We start from the raw sequence: 14,591 nt of genomic DNA, 5'->3' as shown, positions 1-14,591 counted from the left end.
CTGCCCTTTATTACACTGATTGACGCGAAGCTGTTGTTCGAACTGGAAACATTAATAGTTCATCGGTATTAATTGTTGGTTTGTTGGACACTATCTCCAAAAATCAGTGAGCAATATACACAGTTTAAAAAAATGCCTTTTAATAAAGTCAAGTGCATTGTTTGGGAGGAACTCACCTTTCGTTAATGAGTGCGAACGAGGTTTGGTTTTATAAAGATGAACAAGTTTTGCCAAAATGTCCACGGCTGCGTTTGACGTTGCAATTTTCTGATTACATCAGTGTTTGCATCAAAGTAGATGCCTTATCCATTAAGCGACGTGGCCCCTGCAGTTTGCAGCAGACTAATGTACAGCAAAATTCTAATGGGTCAAAGTGTAATAGAAAGGCAAGCATGAAATCTCGGTGCCGCAATGCAAGGAGGATTCGGAACCCAGGACAGGGCTCTGAGCTAGTTAGAGTGGGTGAGAGCTCAGATCACAGGACCCCAAAAATACAAAAGGCAGGAGGCAACAGAGCAGAGTAGCACTGGGGAAAGTGTAAACGACAAGGTGATAGGAAGGGACAATATGTATGATTATAAAGAGGCTGCAGGAGGGGTCAAAACTAAAAATCCTGGTTTAAAAACTAGTATTAAAACACTCTACCTAACCTCACGCAGCTTTTGAAATAAAGTAAATGATTTGACGGCACAAATCATCATAAATGGGTATGATTTGTTGGCCATTACTGAAACGTTGCAGGTTGGCCAGAACATGGAATTAAACATACAGCGGTATCTGACAATTCGGAAGGATAGACAAGAAGGGAAAGGAGGTGGGGTAGCTCTGTTAATAAAGGATGATATCAGGGCAGGTGTGAGAGACGATATTGGCTCTAATTAACAAAATGTTGAATCATTGTGGGTAGATATTAGAGATAGTAAGGGGAAAAAGTCACTGGAGAGCGTAGTTTATAGGCCCCCAAATAATAGCTTCACGGTGGCGCGGGCAATAACCAAGGGAATAATGGAGGCATGTGAAAAAGGAACGGCAGTAATCATGGGGGATTTTAACCTACATATCGATTCGTCAAATCAAATCGCACTGCGCAGCCTTGAGGAGGAATTCATAGAATGCATACGGGATTGTTTCTTAGAACATTATGTTACAGAACGTAAAAGGGAGCAAGCTATCTTAGATCTGGTCCTGTGTAATGAGACAGGAATAATAAACGATCTCCCAGTACAAGATCCTCTCGGAATGACTGATCACAGTATGGTTGAATTTGTAATACAGTTTGAGGGTGACGAAGTAGTGTCTCAAACGAGCGTACTATGCTTAACCAAAAGTGACTATAGTGGGATGAGGGCAGAGTTGGCTGAAGTAGACTGGAACACAGATTAAACGGTGGCACAATTGAGGAAGAGTGGAGGACTTTTATGGAGATCTTTCATAGTGCTCAACAAAAATATATTCCAGTGAAAAAGAAGGGCGGTAAGAGAAGGGATAACCAGCCGTGGATAACCAAGGAAATAAAGGAGAGTGTCAAAATAAAAACCAATGCGTATAAGGTGGCTAAGGTTAGTGGGAAATTAGCAGATTGGGAAAATTTTAAACGACAGCAAAGAATGACGAAGAAAGCAATAAAGAAAGGAAAGCTAGATTACGAAGGTAAACTTGCACAAAACATAAAAATAGTTAGTAAAAGCTTTTACCGATATATAAAACGGAAAAGTGTGACTACAGTAAATGTTGGTCCCTGAGAAGGTGAGAAGGGGGATTTAATAATGGGAAATGTGGAAATGACTGAGACCTCAAACAATTATTTTGCTTCGGTCTTCACAGTGGAACACGCAATAATCATGCCAAAAATTGCTGGTCACGGGAATGTGGGAAGGAATGACCTTGAGAGAATCATTATCACGAGGGGGCTAGTGCTGGACAGGCTAATAGGACTCAAGGTAGAAAAGTCCCCTGATTCTGATGACATGCAACCCAGGGTATTAAAAGAGATGGCGGACGTTCTAGCAGATGCTTTTGTTATAATCTACCAAAATTCTCTGGGGAGGTACCAGTGAATTAAAAAGCAGCAAATGTAACGCCTCTGTTTAAAAAAGGGGGCAGACAAAAGGCAGGTAACTATAGGCCGGTTAGTTTAACATCTGTAGTGGGGAAAATGCTTGAAGCTATCATGAAGGAAGAAAGAGCGGGAACCTAGATAGGAATAGTGCAATCAAGCAGACGCAACATGGATTCAGGAAGGGGAAAGCATGTTTAAATAATTTACTGGAATTATTTGAGGATATAACGGGCATGGTGGATAGAGGTGTACCGATGGATGTGGTGTATTTAGATTTCCAAAAGGCTTTCGATAAGGTGCCACACAAAAGATTACTGCAGAAGATAAAGATACGCGGAGTCAGAGGAAATCTATTAGCATGGATAGAGAATTGGCTAACGAACAGAAAGCAGAAAGTCTGGATAAATGGGTCCTTTTCGGGTTGGAAATCGGTGGTTAGTGGTGTGCCACAGGGATCGGAGCTGGGACCACAACTGTTTACAATACACATAGATGACCTGGAAGAGGGGACAGATTGTCGTGTAACAAAATTTGCAGATGACACAAAGATTAGTGGGAAAGAGGATTGTGTAGAGGACACAGTGAGGCTGCAAAGAGATTTGGATAGGTTAAGCGAATGGGCAAAAGTTTGGCAGATGGAATACAATGTCAGAAAATGTGAGGTCATCCACCTTGGGGAAAAAAAACAGTAAAACGAATATTATTTGAATGGAGAGAAATTACAACATGCTGAGGTGCAGAGGGTCCTGGGGGTCCTTGTGCATGAATCCCAAAATGTTAGTTTGCAGGTGCAGCAAGTAATCAGGAATGCGAATGGAATGTTGGCCTTCATTGCGAGAGGGATGGAGTAGAAAAGCAGGGAGGTCCTGCTGCAACTGTACAGGGTATTGGTGAGGCCGCACCTGGAGTACTGCGTCCAATTTTGATCACCTTTCCTTAGGAAGGATATACTTGCTTTGAAGGGGGTACAGAGAAGATTTAATAGGCTGATTCCGGAGATGAGGGGGTTACCTTATTATTATAGATTGCGTAGACTGGGTCTTTACTCGTTGGAGTTCAGAAGGATGAGGGGTGATCTGAAAGAAACATTTAAACGAATGAAAGGGAGAGACAAGATAGAGGCAGAAAGGTTGTTTCCACTGGTCGGGGAGACTAGAACTAGGGGCACAGCCTCAAAATAAGGGGGAGCCAATTTAAAACCGAGTTGAGAAGGAATTTGTTCTCCCAGAGGGTTGTGAATCTGTGCACTTCTCTGCCCAAGAAAGCAGTTGAGGTTAGCTCATTGAATGTATTCAAATCACAGATAGATACATTTTTAACGAATAAGGGAATTAGCGGTTACGGGGAGCGGGCGAGTCCGTGGAGCTGAGTCCTCGGCCAGATCAGCCATGATCTTGTTGAATGGTGGATCAGGCTCAAGGGGCTAGATGGCCTACTCCTGTTCCTCATTCTTATGTTCTTATAATGAGGGATTATGCAGTAGAATTGTATTTAGATCAGTTCCATACTTTGCACTACAAACCAATCAGCGGCAGTGAGACTTTCACTGATTGAAATCCGAGAAGTCACAAATCCCCGGAGGATATCGAATTCTTCATTTAATGCTGGAAACACTCCGCAGGGCCACCAGCTCTCGGCAGAACTAATGTTTTGCAGCATTACGTCCCTGAATGTTTAAGCTGCTCTAAAATACTTGCAGGCCAACCGCACCACCAAAAATAAAATAAATGGCACGTAATGGGTTCGAACTCGCCAATTTGGCGTTAGTAACACCAAGCGCTAACCAAGTGAGGCAACCGGCCTTAATGCTATGTACTTTCTTATGGCACTTTTACATTAAAATGGTAGCATTCCTATAGCGACTTTTACCTCAGCACTTCCCAAAGCAGTTCAGAGCAAATTCATCACTTTTAAAATGTGATCACTTTGTAGTGTAGGAAATGCAAAAATGTACAGCATGGAAGTAGGCCCTTTCAGCCAATAGTGCCCGAGGAGGCCGATCAATAGCTTTCCAGCCTAGTTCCCACTTGCCAGCTCTAAGTCCGTCCTATGGGTTACAGCAATTTAAGTGGCATTCAAGTATTTTTAAAATGTGTGAGGGTTTCTGCCGCATTGAGGCATTGAGTTTCCGACTACCATGACGCCTTGGGTAAAGACATTTATCCTCACAGCTCGTCTAACCCTCCCCCTAATTCATCATCATAGGCAGTCCCTCGGAATCGAGGAAGACTTGCTTCCACTCTTAGCATGTGTTCTTAGATGGCTGTACAGTTCAATACGGGAACCACAGTCTCTGTCACAGGTCAGACAGACCGTCGTTGAGGGAAAGAATGGGCAGGGAGCCTGGTTTACCGCAGCTTCTTCCGCTGCCTGCACCTGATTTCTGCCTGTTCTCAGCGACGATACTCGAGGAGCTCAGCACACTCCCGCATTCACTTCCTCCACTTAGGGCGATCTATGGTCAAGGACTCCCACAGTGGGGATGTCACACTTTATCAGGGAGGCTTTGAGGGTGTCTTTGTAACGTTTCCTCTCTCTGCCTTTGGCTCATTTGCCGTGGACGAGTTCCGAGAAGAGCGCTTGCTATGGCAGTCTCGTGTGTGGCATATGGCCTGCCCAGCGGAGCTGATCAAGTGTGGTAAGTGGTGCAATCCTGGGGATGATGTCTTGTACCAGGACGCGAATGTTTGCGCGTCTGTCCTGCCAGGGGATTTGCAGGATCTTGAGGCGACATCGCTGGTGGCATTTCTCCAGCGACTTGAGGTGTTTACTGTACATAGTCCACGTCCCTGATCCATACAGGAGGGCGGGTATTACTACAGCCTTGTCGACCATGAGCTTGGTGACAGTTTTGAGGGAATCATCTTCAAACACTCTTTTCCTCAGGCGGCCGAAGGCTGCACTGGCGCACTGGAGGCGGTGTTGGAACTCGTCATCAATGCCTGCTCTTGTTGATAGGAGGCGCCCGAGATAGGGGAATTGGTCCATCCCGAAATTAGTTTAAATCTATTCCCCCTGGTTGTTGACCACTCTGCAAAGGGAAACAGGACCTTCCTTCCAACTCTATCTAGGGCCCTCATAAAGTTATGCACCTCAATATAGTCTGCCCTCAGCCTCCTCTGGTCCAAAGAAAACTGACTCAGCATTTCCAATCTTTCCTCATCACCAAAATTCTCCATTCCAGGCAACTTTTTTTGTAAATCTCCTCAGTACCCTTTCCAGCGTAATCACATCTTTTTTTTTAAATGTGGTGACCAGAACTGCACACAGTACTCCAGCAGCGGCCTAACCAATGTTTTATACAGTCAAGTACAATGTCCTTGCAGTAACTAGCAGAGTTACGGACCGAGAGCTGGTAAGTGGGATTAGGCTGGATAACCTTTTGTTGGCTGGCGCAGATACGATGGTAAGTACTGCAGCAATTCCAATACGGCCAAGTTGATCTCTTGGACTAATTTGATCGCGTAGATGGAGAGCAATTTTAACAGATTTTTTCCCACAATTAGCCTGGGGGATTTTTCTGCTTTTTTGCTTCTCCCATGCGTTCGCATGGCTAGGGTTGGGGTGGTGTGTTTAATTTTTCGGTGCAAGGTGTGTATAAGTTGTGTGGGGCGGACTTATTGGGCTGGGCGTTCTTTATCTTTCCGCCATTGTCATACTTCACAGGTTCATATATAGCCTTCAGGGTTGTTGATCAAAGGGCCTTGTGGCTTTTTGTCGGCTGGCATGTATACTATGGGCCGAATTGGCCTCCTTCAGCGCTGTGGATTTCTAGATTTCTATGTACTTTCACAGCCCCAGACTATTCCTTCACAGAGACAGACAGCTGCAACACATATTCAGACGGCTCTTTCACAGTCCCAGACTCGACCTTCACAGATTCACAATCTTCCAACACAGTACCACAATCTACCTTCACAGATCCAAACTTTTCCTGCACCGACCGAGACACCGGCTAAACAGACCCAGGGAGCTCCCGTACAGAGGGGTACTGATCCTACACCGAGTCAGACATTACTGCACAGATCCATACACTCCTGTGCAGATAGGCAAAGCGCATACACAGCATCAAAATGCTTGTGTACAGATTGAGACAGTTCCTTTCAGAGACCCAGCATCACCTACACAGGAGCAAACATATCCTCATCAGCCGCAGACAACACTAACACATGTCCAGAGAGCTTCGACAGAGACACTGACATTTCCTTCGCGAAAGTAGGCAGCTCCTGTACAGAACCAGGCATGTGCTACTCTGAAGCAGGGATTAACAGCACAGGCACAAACTTTCCTACACAAACCCATACAGCTCCGTTCAGAGACATTGGGACCTCCGAGACAGATTAATTCCCTCCTACATAGACATAGACAGCTCTACCCTGGCCAAGGCATCACCAACACAGATCCAAGAACTCCTACACAGATATAAGCAGTTCTTGCACGGGCGCAGACTGTTCCGACAAAGGACCAGACTGCTCGTTCACCGAGCCAGACAGCTCGCTTCGGAGATGCAGACATCTCATTTAAAGATAAAGACAGCACCGGTACTGAATCAAAAAGCTCAATGCAGAACCACACTGACCCAGGGAGATCAACCAGAGACAGACACACTCCATCACAGATGCAGACTCTCCGGCACAAAAAGAGACAACTCTTGCAGAGACCCAGTCAGCTCCAAACCTGACACATGGAGCTGCAACACAAAGCCCGACGCTCCTACACAAACCCGGACAACACTTCAACAGACACAGTCAGCTCAAATTCTTACACAGGCAGCTGCAACACAGACCCATACTGCACCTAAAGAGACCCAGAAACTATTACACAGAAACAGAAGGCTCTTACAGTGACACAGACACTCCTACCTATACTCAGAGAGCTTGTCATTGAATCCAATGCATAATGCTGCAGATAACTGAATTAAATAGGCTTACAAAGGACAGCATAGCGTATACTGCCTTTCTGGCTATTCTGACCATGCCAGCGTTTATGTTCCACTCGAATATTCTGGAGTCTTTCTTGATTTAAATCTATCAGCATAGCCATCTATTCCTTTCTACCTCATATGCTTGTATAGCTTCTCCGTAAATGTATCTATACTATTCGCTTGAACCACTTCTACGCTTTTGAGTTCCACATTCTCATCACTCTTTCCAGAAAGAAGTTGCTTCTGAATTCTCTATTTGATTTCTGGATTTCTTGATGACTATCTTATATTGGTGGCCTCCAGTTATGCTCTTCTCCACATGTGAAAACATTCTCTCTGTAAACACTCCATCAAAATCTTTCATAATTTTAAATAAATCTATTAGGTCACCCCTATAGATCAATCTTCAAGAGAAAAGAGACCCAGCTTGTTCATTATTTCCACTTATGAATAACCTCCCATTTCTGGTAGCATCCGTGTAAATCTTCTCTGCACCCTCCCAAATGCCTCTATATCATCTTTATAATAGGATGAATGGAACTGCATGCAGTACTCTAAGTGTGGTCTAACCGAGGTTCAATACAGGTTTAGCATAACCTTCGTATTTTGCAATTTTATACCACTAGAAATAACCTCCACTTCTTAGTTACCTTTATTTTGTCTTGCTAAACTCTGTGACAATTTTTGTGATTTGTGTAGTTGTACTCAGAGATCCTATTGTTCCTCTACCCCACCGAGAGTCGTTTGTGCCAAGTAATTAGTGACCTCCATATGCTTCCTAGCAATATGTATTACCTCACATGTATGTGTGTGGAACTTAATTGAAAATTATATGCCCATTCTGTGTGTTTATTAATGTTGTCCTTAATTTGTTGCAGTCCTCCTCAGTATAAATTTCCTCCAATTTGGTATCATTGGCAAATTTGGAAATTCTGTTTTTAGTTCCAAATTCTAAATCGTTAATATAAATTGTGAACAATAGTGGTTCCGGCATTGATCCTTTTGGAACACCACTACCCATCTTCTGCCAATGTGAACATCTGCCTTTTACCTCCAATCTCTGATTTCAGTCTTGAAGCTAGCTCGCTATGCATTCTGCTGCTTATAACCTGACGTTGCTCAGCAGGTTATTATTGGTATCATAGCGAGGGTCTTTTGAAAATCTAGATACCTTATACTTATTGCATGATCAATGTCTACCCTCTCTATAACCTCTTCAAACATTATGAGTTTGGTCCAGCAGTACTTTCCCTATTGAAATCCATGCTGATCATTCATTTTTATCCTTTTGGTTTCTAGATGTTCTTCTATTTTCTCCATTAGTAAGGGTTCCATTATTTTCCTATATAAGTGACAATCATACCCCTTGACCAACGAGCTGATTAGCTGAGACAAGCAGGGAGTACATCATTAAATTCCCGCCGAAAGCGATTCAGCCATTCCCGCTTTCTATTGTGTAATACAGCGACATCAAGTTGTTGTACTGTCAGTCTCGGATCAGTCTTTATCTGTTTAAAAGGATTGCGCTCTCAGTGCTGCTTCATTCAGTGTGTGTTTAAAAAAATGCGACGTGCTAGCTGTGTGGTTAAATCTTTGGATTAGAAATGTAATCGAATTGCTTCTGCGAAAGTTCGAGCCCTGTTCACAATGAATCAGTAGCTGTAGGCATTCGCACGTAATCCGCTCTGTTTGGAGGTCGTTTGAGGTGTAATTATTTTGCAGCAACTTGTCGGCCACCTGTTCCGTCACGCTCACCCAATCATCCACTCGCGCGAGTCCAGAGGATTGGGACATTTCTATAATCCAGCAAAGAATGACTAAAAATATGGTTATAAGAGGGTAGATTATGAATGTTAACTTGAACGAAATATAAAAATAGAGAGTAAGAGTTTCTACAGGTAAGTAAAAAGGAAAAGAGTGGCTAAAGTAAATGTTAGTCTCCTGGAGGATGAGACTGGGGCATTAATAATCGAGAACAGGGAAATGGCAGAGGCTTTGAACACATATTTTGTTTCAGTTCTCACGGTAGAAGTCAGTAAAAACATACAAATAGTGGATAATCCAAGGGCTACATGGAGGGAGGAACTTAATACTATCATTATCACTAATGACGCAGTATGAGGTAAAATAATGGGACTAAAGGCGGACAAGTCTAATGTTCAGCCATGAACTCATTGAATGGCGGTGCAGGCTAGAAGGGCCGAATGGCCTACTCCTGCACCTATTTTCTATGTTTCTATGTTTCTATGTTTCTATGACCTGATGGCTTATATCCTATGGATGCTTTGGTTGTATCCACAGGATATAAGCCATCAGGTCCAGGGGTCCTATGGAGGACTTGCTTCCACTCCCAAAGTGAATTCTTTGATGGCTAAGCAGTCCGATACGAGAGCCACAGACCCTTTCACAGGTGGGACAGACATTCGTCAGGGGAAGGGTTCGGTAGGCCTGGTTTGCCGCACGCTCCTTCTGCTGCGTGCGCCTGGGCTCTTCATGCTCCTTGCATCGAGCCTCAAAGATCTCAACGCCCTCCCGGATGTATTTTCTCCACCTCGGGCGATCTGCGGCCAGGGTCTCACAGGTGTCAGTGGTGATGTGGCACTTTCCCAGCGAGGCTTTGAGGGTGTCCTTATAACGTTTACGCTGTACTCCTTTGGCTCGTTTACCAGGAAGGAGTTCCGCATAAAGCATTGCTTCGGGAGTCTCACATCTGGAATGCGTACTATGTGGCCTGCCCAGCGAAGCTGATCGAGTGTGGTCAGTGCTTCAATACTGGGGATGTTACCCTGGTCGAGGACACTGATGTTGATGCGCCTGTCCTCCCAGGAAATTTGCAGGATCTTGCGGAGACATCGTTGGTGATATATCTCCAGCGACCTGAGGTGCCTTCTGCACATCGTCCATGCCTCAGACCCATACAGGAGGGCGGGTATTATTACAGCCCTGTAGACCATGAGTTTGGTGGTAGATTTGAGGGCCTGGTCTTCAAACAGTTTTTTCGGCAGGCGGCCGAAGGCTGCACTGGAGCACTGGAGGAGATGTTGAATCTCCATATCAATGTCTGCCGTTGTTGATAAAAGGCACCCCCTCATTTCTAATGGAATTATTCCAGTCACACAGCCTTCGTTCAATCAAAACATATCTAGATTATGAATCAATTAGTTATTTATTTAAAATAAATCAAATTCAATTTTTTTTAAATAAAAATTAAATGTATTTATTTTCTTAAGTTGTTTAATATATATATATTTCTAAATTGTCTTTCAGACTGGGCTGGTTTTACATCCCTCCCTCCTTCCTGCCTGTCTACCACCTGTGGCTTCAATTACCGTCTCTGCGCCGCGTGTTCCTGAGCTCCACTGCACAATTGCCTTCAGGGATAATAGAAATCTCACTTTATTCTTTTAAAAGGGAACTGCGGTCAGTCAAGGGTGATTCTGCATCTGGATAAAAGGGATGTCCTTGCAGTCCCCGATCATTCTGTATCTGTTTAAAAGGGCTGGTTGACAGTTCCGGTTCATAATCTTTCCCTTTAAAACGGATTTTCTCATAAACCCGGGTCATCCTGTATAGTTTGAGAAGGATTATGATTTCAGCTGCAATGACCGAATGGTTAAACTGTTGTGTTCCAATTTACATTGGGGTTGCCTGCGCCTGTGCGCACCCAGATCGCAGTGCATCTGTTCATTTACTCGAAATATGCTCATTTTTTCCTAAATCCACTCCTTGATTTTGCTCGCAATATACACAACAACACATTGTATGATGGTGGCAGTGGCCGCGTGGTCTAATGGATACGGCGTCTGACTTCGATATAACCGCGAACTTATCAAAACATTGCAGATTCGTATCTTGCCGCGGTCAATTAACTTGCTACGTGAAATTTTATATTTGTTGCGATTCTGCCGAAAAAACGAGCATCTCTTCGAGTCACTCACCTGAAGTAAAGGAAAGCTGTTTGCGTTAAGAATCTAATGGCACGTGTTAATCATTGTCGATCTGCATGCACGGGCAGAGCAAGCTGTGAAGTGGACTTTCTTGCACATTATTTCTGTTGGGTTACAAAAAGCAGGAGATTGAGAGGCTGACGATTGGCTGAATGAGAGACGAGGTGGCCGAGAAATTAAGGCGATGAACGATTGATCAATTTTGTTCTGCACGCATGGGTTCGAATCTTGTCCTCATCGTATTTGTGCTCAGCTTTGACTCCCCTGGTAACTTTGTCAATCACGTTAACCTCATCGCCGAATTTCCCTTTCACTTACAAGGATGCTGCATTTTGATCATGTCATGTCTCAAATTAATAATATATTCGTCAAATGGATAACATTTGTTGGACTGAGGAGAGGGGGACTAATTCGATAGGTCTCTGAGTGACAGCATAATACGATGGGCCCAACATCTTTTCTCACTACCGTCAGAATCTGAGAGCTGCACTCTTCACTGTCGGCGGCTCGTTGGTTTCGGGGTATGATTCTCGCTTAGGAATGATCACATTTGAAATGCGAGAGGTCTCGGGCCAAATCCTGGACGAGCGCCGCCATTTTTTATTCAAAGTTCCACTCCTCACAGCCGCTTGACATGTGAGAAAACAGACATATTTCACTTTAAAACGTGTGATTTTGCAGCGATTGTTCCCACAGCGTCCAAATCCCAGAGCAAAGTGAAAGTCACACAACTGAGTAAAGTTAAAGTATCTCAGAGGTACTCGGCTCTGTGACTCGTTGGATAACCTAGTTCCGGCCAATAATTGATCAGTATATCTTCCTGTCTGTACGCATCAGCTCTGCTCAGTCGGGATACGCATACATTCAGCGTCAATCTTCACCTCTGCCCTGAATATGAATGCGTCTTGTTTCTCTAGAGCTGAAAAGATGATAGAAGCTAGTTTTTGAATTAGTCTCTTGGTTGCCGAATTCAAAGCGGACAGGGAATCAATCCGGGGTGGCCAAGCTGCCTGATCTGATTAAAAGGCGTTGGCACCTAATATTGTAGGCATGTTCTCGTCTTCTGGCCTCAATATTAGGTTCAACGTATCGGGTGATAAGCACCGCTCCCATTGTCTGGTAATGGTTCTGCTATTCCCACCAGCACCTCCTCTGGACCATCCTTTGATACGTTATTGCCCGATTACCACCCACTTTACCTTTCTCCATTGTGCCATGTATTATTTAATCAATGCTGCGTTCCACTGTATCACAGACGTTCCCAATTGACCTTTCTCACTGCGTATTATTTCCAGGCGCTATTTTTGTTGAAAAACCTGTAATCGTGAACTTTTTCCTAAAATATAGGAATGATTATCCGACAGAACGTGAAACCGAGTTCTTCATCCACAGAATATGCACCAGCTGTTGTGTTTTACATATTTATTTGTTTTTATTCATCCTGTTTCCGTGTCCCTTTTACGGGGATGTGCTGTCTGTCTGGGATCATTCTCTGTCTATTTAAAAGGGTGTGCTATCAGCTCTGCATCATTCTGTATCTGTTTAAAAGCGATGTGCTGCCTGTCCCAGAGTTCAAATTTCAAATTTCAAAAACTGCCTTCAGAGGTTGCAGGAATTTTAGTTTGTTTGTGTGTTTGTGTAAGCAAGTGTGTGTGCAAATGTGCTGTGCGATCTTACTGTTATGTGAGAAAAATGCATTGCATGCAGCTTGAAACCGTGCTGATTTGATTGAACACTCTTTCGTGGACTCTCTGACGGTAGAAGAATCTGCTGTGGGATTTTGCTATTCCACATCTGAAAGAAGGGAAAATACACTAGTTAGAAATATAACGATTTTATCGAGGGCTTACGTGTGGGCTGTGTGATGTGAAGACATCCTCCACCCTTATTTTCAAATTCAAATCAAATAAAATAAAATCAAGACAAGACGAGACAAGACATGACTGACTGACTGACTTTGTATATATATATATATATATATATATATATATTTATATCCAATCCCAACTTTTTAACTTCCAAATTAAATGTTCTTTTTCTGTTCCGCCTGCTCCGGGCTCTATTACATTTGACCTCTTTCACAGCACAAGCAGCTGCTGTCAGATCCAGCAGCAAGTCACACGCGACTTTAAAAGATCGCCTTTGTAGCCCACAGCTTCCCTCGTGTCTTGTCTTCCAGCATGGACTTCCTGTGTTTGGGTATTTATTGACTGCACCTCCTCATTTCCAATCTAATTCTTCCAGTCACACAGCCTTTGTTCAATCAAAAATATATGGATTATGAATCAATTATTTATTTATTTAAAACAAATCAAAATCAATTAAAAAAAAATTAAATGTACTTATTTTCTTAAAAAGTTTAATATATCTATATTTAAAAATTGGCTTTCAGTCTGGGCTGGTTTTACGTCCCTCCCTCCTTCCTGCCTGTCAATCACCTGTGGCTTCAATAACCGTCTGTGTCCCGCGTGCTCCTGAGCCCCACTGCACAATTGCCTTCAGGGATAATAGAAATCTCACTTTATTCTTTTAAAAGGGAACTGCTGTCAGTCAAGGGTCATTCTGCATCTGGGTAAAAGGGATGTCCTTGCAGTCCCGGATCATTCTGTGTCTGTTTAAACGGGCTGGTTGTCAGTTCCGCTTCATAATCTTTCCCTTTAAAACGGATTTTCTCATAAACCCGGGTCATCCTGTATAGTTTGAGAAGGAGTATGATTTCAGCTGCAACGACCGAATTGTTAAATTGTTGTGTTCCAATTTACATTGGGGCTGCCTGCGCCGGTGCGCACCCAGATCGCAGTGCATCTGTTCATTCACTCGAAATATGCTCATCTTTTCCTAAATCCACTCCTTGATATTGCAGTTGCCCCGAATTTTCTCCCAATATACACAACAACACAATGCACGTCGTGTAGCCTGAAGGATAAGGCGTCTGTCTTCGATGAAAACCGCGAAATTATCAGAAGAGTCCTGCCACGGTCAACTTAGCTCGCTGCGTGAAATGTTTGATTCTTTGTTTTGATACTGCCGAGAAACCAACCATCTCTTCCAGTCACTCACCTGAAGTAAAGGAAGGCTGTTTGCTTAAAGAATCTCATGGCAAGTTTTCATCATTGTCGATCTGCATGCACGGGCAGAGCAAGCTGTGAAGTGGACTTTCTTGCACATTATTTATCTTTGGATACAAAAAGCAGGAGATTGAATGGCTGACGATGTATTAAGGCAGAGACGAGGTGGCCGAGAGGTTAAGGCGATGGACTGCTAATCCATTGTGATCTGCACGCATGGGTTCGAATCCCATTCTCGTCGTCGTTGGCTTGCAGCTTAACCACTTTTTGACATTCACATTTCATCTCATCTCCAAATTCCCCTTTTACTGACAGGGATGCTGTACTTTCCTCATGTCATGTCTCAAATTAATAATATATTCGTCAAAAGGAGAACAGTTGCAGTACAATGGCGAGGGGCACTAATTCGATAGGTATCTGAGAGACAGCACATGCACGATGGGCCATAATATCATTTCTCACCACCGTCAGAATCTGAGAGCTGCGCTTTTCACTGTCGGCGGCTCGTTGGTCCACGGTTATAATTCTCCCTTCGGAATGATCACATTTGAAATGCGAGAGGTCACGGGCCAAATCCCGGACGAGCCCCGCCA

At 43.7% G+C, this 14,591-nt stretch overlaps 1 non-coding gene across 1 annotated transcript; it reads left to right on the top strand.

Moving 5' to 3' along the window:
- The first annotated feature begins 14,157 nt into the window (after positions 1 to 14,157).
- Positions 14,158 to 14,239, top strand: trnas-gcu (transfer RNA serine (anticodon GCU)). Its single transcript has one exon. It is a non-coding gene; the product is annotated as a tRNA-Ser (tRNA).
- Positions 14,240 to 14,591: the final 352 nt, after the last annotated feature.

The sequence above is a fragment of the Pristiophorus japonicus genome, unplaced genomic scaffold (assembly GCF_044704955.1).
Source record: "Pristiophorus japonicus isolate sPriJap1 unplaced genomic scaffold, sPriJap1.hap1 HAP1_SCAFFOLD_73, whole genome shotgun sequence".
Lineage (NCBI taxonomy): Eukaryota > Metazoa > Chordata > Chondrichthyes > Pristiophoridae > Pristiophorus > Pristiophorus japonicus.
Note: the sequence above shows the minus strand (reverse complement) of the source record. Positions and strands in the feature narration are given on the sequence as shown.